The sequence below is a fragment of the Ailuropoda melanoleuca genome, chromosome 12 (assembly GCF_002007445.2).
Source record: "Ailuropoda melanoleuca isolate Jingjing chromosome 12, ASM200744v2, whole genome shotgun sequence".
NCBI lineage: Eukaryota > Metazoa > Chordata > Mammalia > Carnivora > Ursidae > Ailuropoda > Ailuropoda melanoleuca.
This window is the reverse complement of record NC_048229.1, coordinates 78,651,677-78,657,029: the sequence shown is the minus strand read 5'-3', so window position 1 is coordinate 78,657,029 and position 5,353 is coordinate 78,651,677. Positions and strand designations below refer to the sequence as shown.

Sequence of the window (5,353 nt, the reverse complement as noted above, 5' to 3'; positions counted from 1 at the left end):
GATGTAAGCCTCTCCCGGAGCTGAAGGCCTCAGAAATGCCCTGGAGTCAGCAGAAGGGACAAGACCCCAGAAATGGGCAGACAGATGCTTCTAAGCCACTGGAGAGATTCCTGAGAAGGGCCTTGGAGCGTCACTCACACCACCCCCCATGGCTTGTCATCCCAATACATGAGTCCCAGCAGCCAAGACCCTCTCAGGCCCAGGACGAGGCCTCGCTTCCAAGTCAGCAAAGGGCTTAGAAGCTCCAAGGGGGCCAACTTGCAGGACACACATGGGAGAGAAGGAGCGGCCACCCTGCTGGGGCCACACTGCCCTGGATGGCTCAGGCGGTTACTCTCCCGTGAGGCAGGAGAGTGGAGTATCAGGGCCTCAGCCCTGGATCCAGGCTCGCTAGCTCTGCTCCATTGCTGAGTGGTCTTGGGAAAACGATTCCCGTCTCTGGACTTCCTGCTCCATACAATGGGGCTAAAAGTCATTCTTATCTCGTAGGCACGTGGGTTACAGAGATGGGTGCCACGATGGGCTTAGAACAAGGGCCCAGCATATAGTAAGAGCTCAATAAATTAGTTATTCTGTTACTACTACCCATCCCTCCCAGGCAGCAGCAGCCCCAGGTCCACACTGGGGCCCCGCCCAGGGCCTCTCTGGCTCTCCTCGGAGAAGAGGCCACCCTGGAGACTGCCCGGGATACCCAAAGCCTGGAAGACTGTGGGAGCCACTCACTGGCCTACACACTGACACATGAGGCCACACATGTGCACAGAGGAACACACGTCCCTACCTGGTCATATGCACATACAGGCACATAGAGCACACACATCCCTACACGGTTAAACACACATGCATGCACACACAGGAACCCGCATGCATGTGCACACACATGCACACATCCCCACGTGGTTAAATACACACGCATGCACACACGTCCCTACACGGTCACATGCACACACAGGAACACACATGCATGTGCACGCATGCACACACATAGGCACACCGGCAGCTGCCTCTCCTCTCCTCTCCCTCAGCCTGAGTGGGACAGGGCAGGGCAGGGCAGGGTGGGTACAGCCCGAGGGCAGAGCCCTATTGCTCAATGCCAGGACCGCACTGGGTCTCAACGGTCAGGGACCCGGCTGTCAGCACCCGCGGGGCCTTGCAATCAGGCCTCTGTGGGCCCTGGGCTTTTAATACTTTTAGAGAAGTTGGGTTTGTGCCAGTTCCTGTGCCTCAGATTCTTCCTGGGCTGGTGGGCTCCTGCCCCACTGAGGCCCATCGGCTGCTCCGGGGGCTCTGACTCAGCCTCTAGCCCCCCGACATGAGGGTGCCTGGCCGGCCGGGGTGACCAGGCCACCCAGCACTGCCCCCCTCCCCCGTCCCGCAAACTCAGACCAGGCGCTCTGGGAGGAGCTGCGTTTTTGCTATACCCCCTACCCTCAGCTTCTTGTTTTCTGGTTTTGTCCCCCCTGCTTTTTCTTTCTTTCTTTCTTTTTTTTTTTTTTATGTGGAAGATCTGGCTCCAACCAGCAGTGAACCAAGGGGCACATTCATCTCACCCCTCGGTGAGCAAAAGGGTGCCTCCCTCTCTGGGCACGAGGAGGCCGCAGTGGATGGACTCCAGCGAAGCCTCCTGGGGCAGTTACCCTTTGGTTGTTTGCTCAGACAGATGTGGGCAAAAGTCGTAATCCAAAATCAGCTCCCAGACAGGCTGAGCACGGGGCCGTGTGCCGCGCAGCACGTGGCCAGAACACAGCCTCTCGGGGCCCGGGGTCAGCCCAGGGCACGTGCTGCATCCCGGGGGTCGTCGGCCCCTGGAATGTTTGCACACTGGGTAACGGTGGCCTCACAGTGAGCCTGTCCCTGCTCTGAGAAGGGCGCCGGGTTACAAAGCCGATTGCGGGTGGAAGATCGTTCTCCTTTCTGTTCTTCAGGACTTGTTGCCGCCATGACACCTGAGCACCACAAATTCAGCGGGTTAAAACAACACAGACATGTCATGTCAGAGTTCTGGGACCTACAAGTCCGACACGGCCTTGTTGGGTTAAAATCAGGGTGTCCGCAGGCCATGTGCCTTCTGGGAAGAATCCGTTCCTGTGGCTTTCCAGCGTCTGGGGGTGCCCACGTTCCTGGCCCCAGGAGTTCACAGCCCACAGCACGGCCGCTTCCAGTCTCTCTGGTGCTGCTCTGTCCTCACACCTCTCTCAGACTCTTACCCTCCTACCTCCCTCTGCCAGAGACTCTTGTGGTTCCATTGAGCCCACCTGGGTCATCAGAATAATCTCTTCACCTCAAGACCCTTAACATAATCACATCTGCAAAGTCCCTTTGCCATGAAGGTCACATACCCCAGGTTCTTTAGGAGAAGGGGTCATTGCTCTGCCAACCACACTAACCTTGGATGACTGGGCATCTCTTCCCTCATCTGTGAAATGGTGGTGATGGTGGTGATGGTGGTGGTGATGATGGTGATGATGGCAGTAATGGTGATGATGGTGGTGGTGGTGATGATGGTGATGGCAGTAATGGTGATGAATGTGGTGATGGTGTTGGTGCCTACTCCCAAAGGGCTGTTGGAAGGATTTAATCGGTTCATAGTCACAGCTCATACAGTCATACTGAGCACAGGGTTAAGTGCTGTATGTGTGTTTGTCATATAAAACAGGGCAGTTTCCACGTGTAGCTTTAGCTGTGTCCCTTCTATGTAACTGACTTGATCTAGAACATGCTGGTTCTTCGTGGGCCACTTTGTCCTTCTGTACTCATCTGTTTGGTCACTGGCTATCCGTCTCTCCGTCCAGAATGTTGGCCTTGCATGTCTCTTTGTTCACCCAGTACCGAGGACCATGCCTAGCAGCTAGTAAGCTCTCTTGGTGCTTGGTGGCAAATGAGTATTGAAACCGAGGTCTCCTGCTGTCGGTCTTCAGCCAGCAGACACTTGCTGGGCCCTCCGTGGACCAGGCACGCTGCCAGAGACCGCACACATCAAGGTGAAGCAGTCCGGAGAGCGCGACCAGCAGATCTTTAGGACACGCCGTGAGCGCTTGGCAGCTACTGGCATAGGGCGCAGGCCCCTGCTGGCCCATTACAGCCTCTCATCAAGCCTGTGAGCTACGGAGGGCTGGGGTGCCTGTCCCATTCTACAGACGCAGAAACTAAAGCCCACAGAAGTGGCTCAGACTGCCCGGGTCACTGGTCACCTGTCAGCCTCTCGGTTCCTCTCCAATCTTGGGGGTGGGGTGACCCCATGACAGTGAGGCAGGGAAGGCATCCATCTCACTTGGACTCTGCACTCGACAGGGCAATTGGCAGTGTCTCTACAAGGTCAGGGAGGAGCATGTGTTAGGAGCCCCCATGACAGATCCAGTGCGAAAGTACCAAATGCCCTTCGCCCCCCACTGACTTACCCCACTGAGGTTAGGAGTCTGCAGCTCGGGGTCAACCTGTCCAAGCAGGAGAGCAAACACAGGCAGCGGTGGACAGAGAGATCCTGGGAGAGAGCTCCAGGGCGGCTGCACAGGGACTCGGCTGGGGAGCAGGGAGCTCGGGGCGGGGCTGTGGTCGCCAGGACAAGCCTAAGACCCCAAGGAGACAAGCCCAAACTCAGGGGAACCCACCCGAGCATGGCCCTCGTGTCCCTTGCTAAGTCACAAATCATGACTGTGTCTGTTTCTACCTGAGCTGCTCCATCGTCGGCAGTGAGGAGCCGTGACAGTGGAGGACGTGCTGGGTGGATCGTGTCCCTTCTTAATCAAAGTGCAAACCCTCTCCTTTAAACCCCGCCCTCTGCAGGAGTGCGCCCGGGGGCCAGCACCAGGAGGCGCTGGGAGCTGAGCGTTGTGACATCCCCAGGGTGGGTCAGGCTCTTCGGGCTCAGGGTTGGTTTTTCAGATCACCCTTGAAAACTCTGGCTCAGCGTCCTTCTTTCATAATGTGGCTCAGAACATTCCCACAAACCGTCACAAAGTATTTTAGGCGACACATTTCTATAACTGTAATGCTCTTTAAAACAATTTTTTTTCAGTTTTGCCCTTTTGCAAAATAACTGTTCTTATACCAATTCAGAAGCTCTTTCTGTCAGCACTGTTCTCGGCCAGAACTGCTCTGCAATATAGCGCCAAAGAGAAAGCCTAGACGAGGTCACAGGTCCTCCGTGTCTAACCCGGGCATCATGCTGTGGGGACCTCTGCCTTACAGTCTTCGTGCCACGCAGCCCCTGCAGGGAAACGCAAGGACACACCACCCCCACTTTCCCCTCTGCAGCAGGAAAGGCATCGATCGCTGTTTGAAAGCAACCAAGACCATAAGGCATCCCTCTGCTATCCTCCAGCAGAAACCACGGACACGGGGCTAGTCCGGAGCAGACCACTTGCAAGCCCACATCAGTGCAAAAAGGAGCCCCTCAGAAACGAAACATTCCTCCAAAATCCAGACACCGCAAGGTGCAGGGCAGTGCGTTTGGTATAATCGTATTTTTATAAAAGCAAAACACCCACTCGAGCCCCGGCAGGATGCCCTCGCAAACCGCTAGCGTCGCGTGCCTGTTGGCTCGGAAGCGTGAGGAAGGACGAGGCTCCCATTTCTACGTTCCACATGTCTCTCTTGTTTAAATTCTTCGCCAACCCCTAATATTTTTCGTGTGTGCTTCTTACATTTGTACATACTTTTTCCTTAAAAAACCATGAAGGGAAATATCATCGTGCACCCCGGACACTCGAGACACTTAGCTGGGGGCTGACTGCCCTACAGACATGCTGAGCGGCAGAGGAAGTAATTACTGTCTAACTGAGCGTTGACCGTGTGCTCAGCAAGATGGTAACTTCGCGTACGTGATCTCGTTTGACCCTTCAACAGTTCTATGAAGTGGGTGCTCTTACTCTGTCCATTTTCGGAGGATGGGGTCAGTTCCAGTGTTTACCCAGAGGCACCCCTCTGTCCCTATGCTTTTGAGGTTCTCCCTTTTTTAGGATATACTCTGATTTTTTTTAACTACTGTCATTCTACATGTGTTTACACTTCACCCTGTCAACACAGGGACCTCAAACAGAGAAGCCCCAAGAAAGTGTTCCTCAAACCTTTGAAACTCTAGGAAAGGCGCCCCCAGGGCATTCGGTCTCAGTAAGTGCTTGGAGGAATATTTTAGAGTACAGTTTGCATAACATAGAACTCGTGGACCCCAAGCACAGAGCCCAGGCTCCCCAAACCCTTCAGAGCAAGTGGATCGGGACCTTTACTTACAGGAGCAGGTTTTAGCACTCGCAGATTTTGTTTGTTTGGGACGCCAACGCCATCTAGAAATTTGGTTTGAGACTATTTAATTCCCCGTCGTTGGTTTTGTTTGTGACTTCTTTCCAACTGCTGT

At 54.7% G+C, this 5,353-nt stretch overlaps 1 long non-coding RNA gene across 3 annotated transcripts in view; it reads right to left on the bottom strand.

The window, feature by feature from the left end:
* Positions 1–4,694, bottom strand: part of LOC117795187 — a 28,621-nt gene extending 23,927 nt beyond the window's left edge. For all 3 annotated transcript variants that reach the window (XR_004619044.1, XR_004619045.1, XR_004619046.1), the window contains exon 1: positions 3,399–4,694. This is a non-coding gene — a long non-coding RNA (uncharacterized LOC117795187). The remainder of the gene's footprint in view (positions 1–3,398) is intronic.
* Positions 4,695–5,353: the final 659 nt, after the last annotated feature.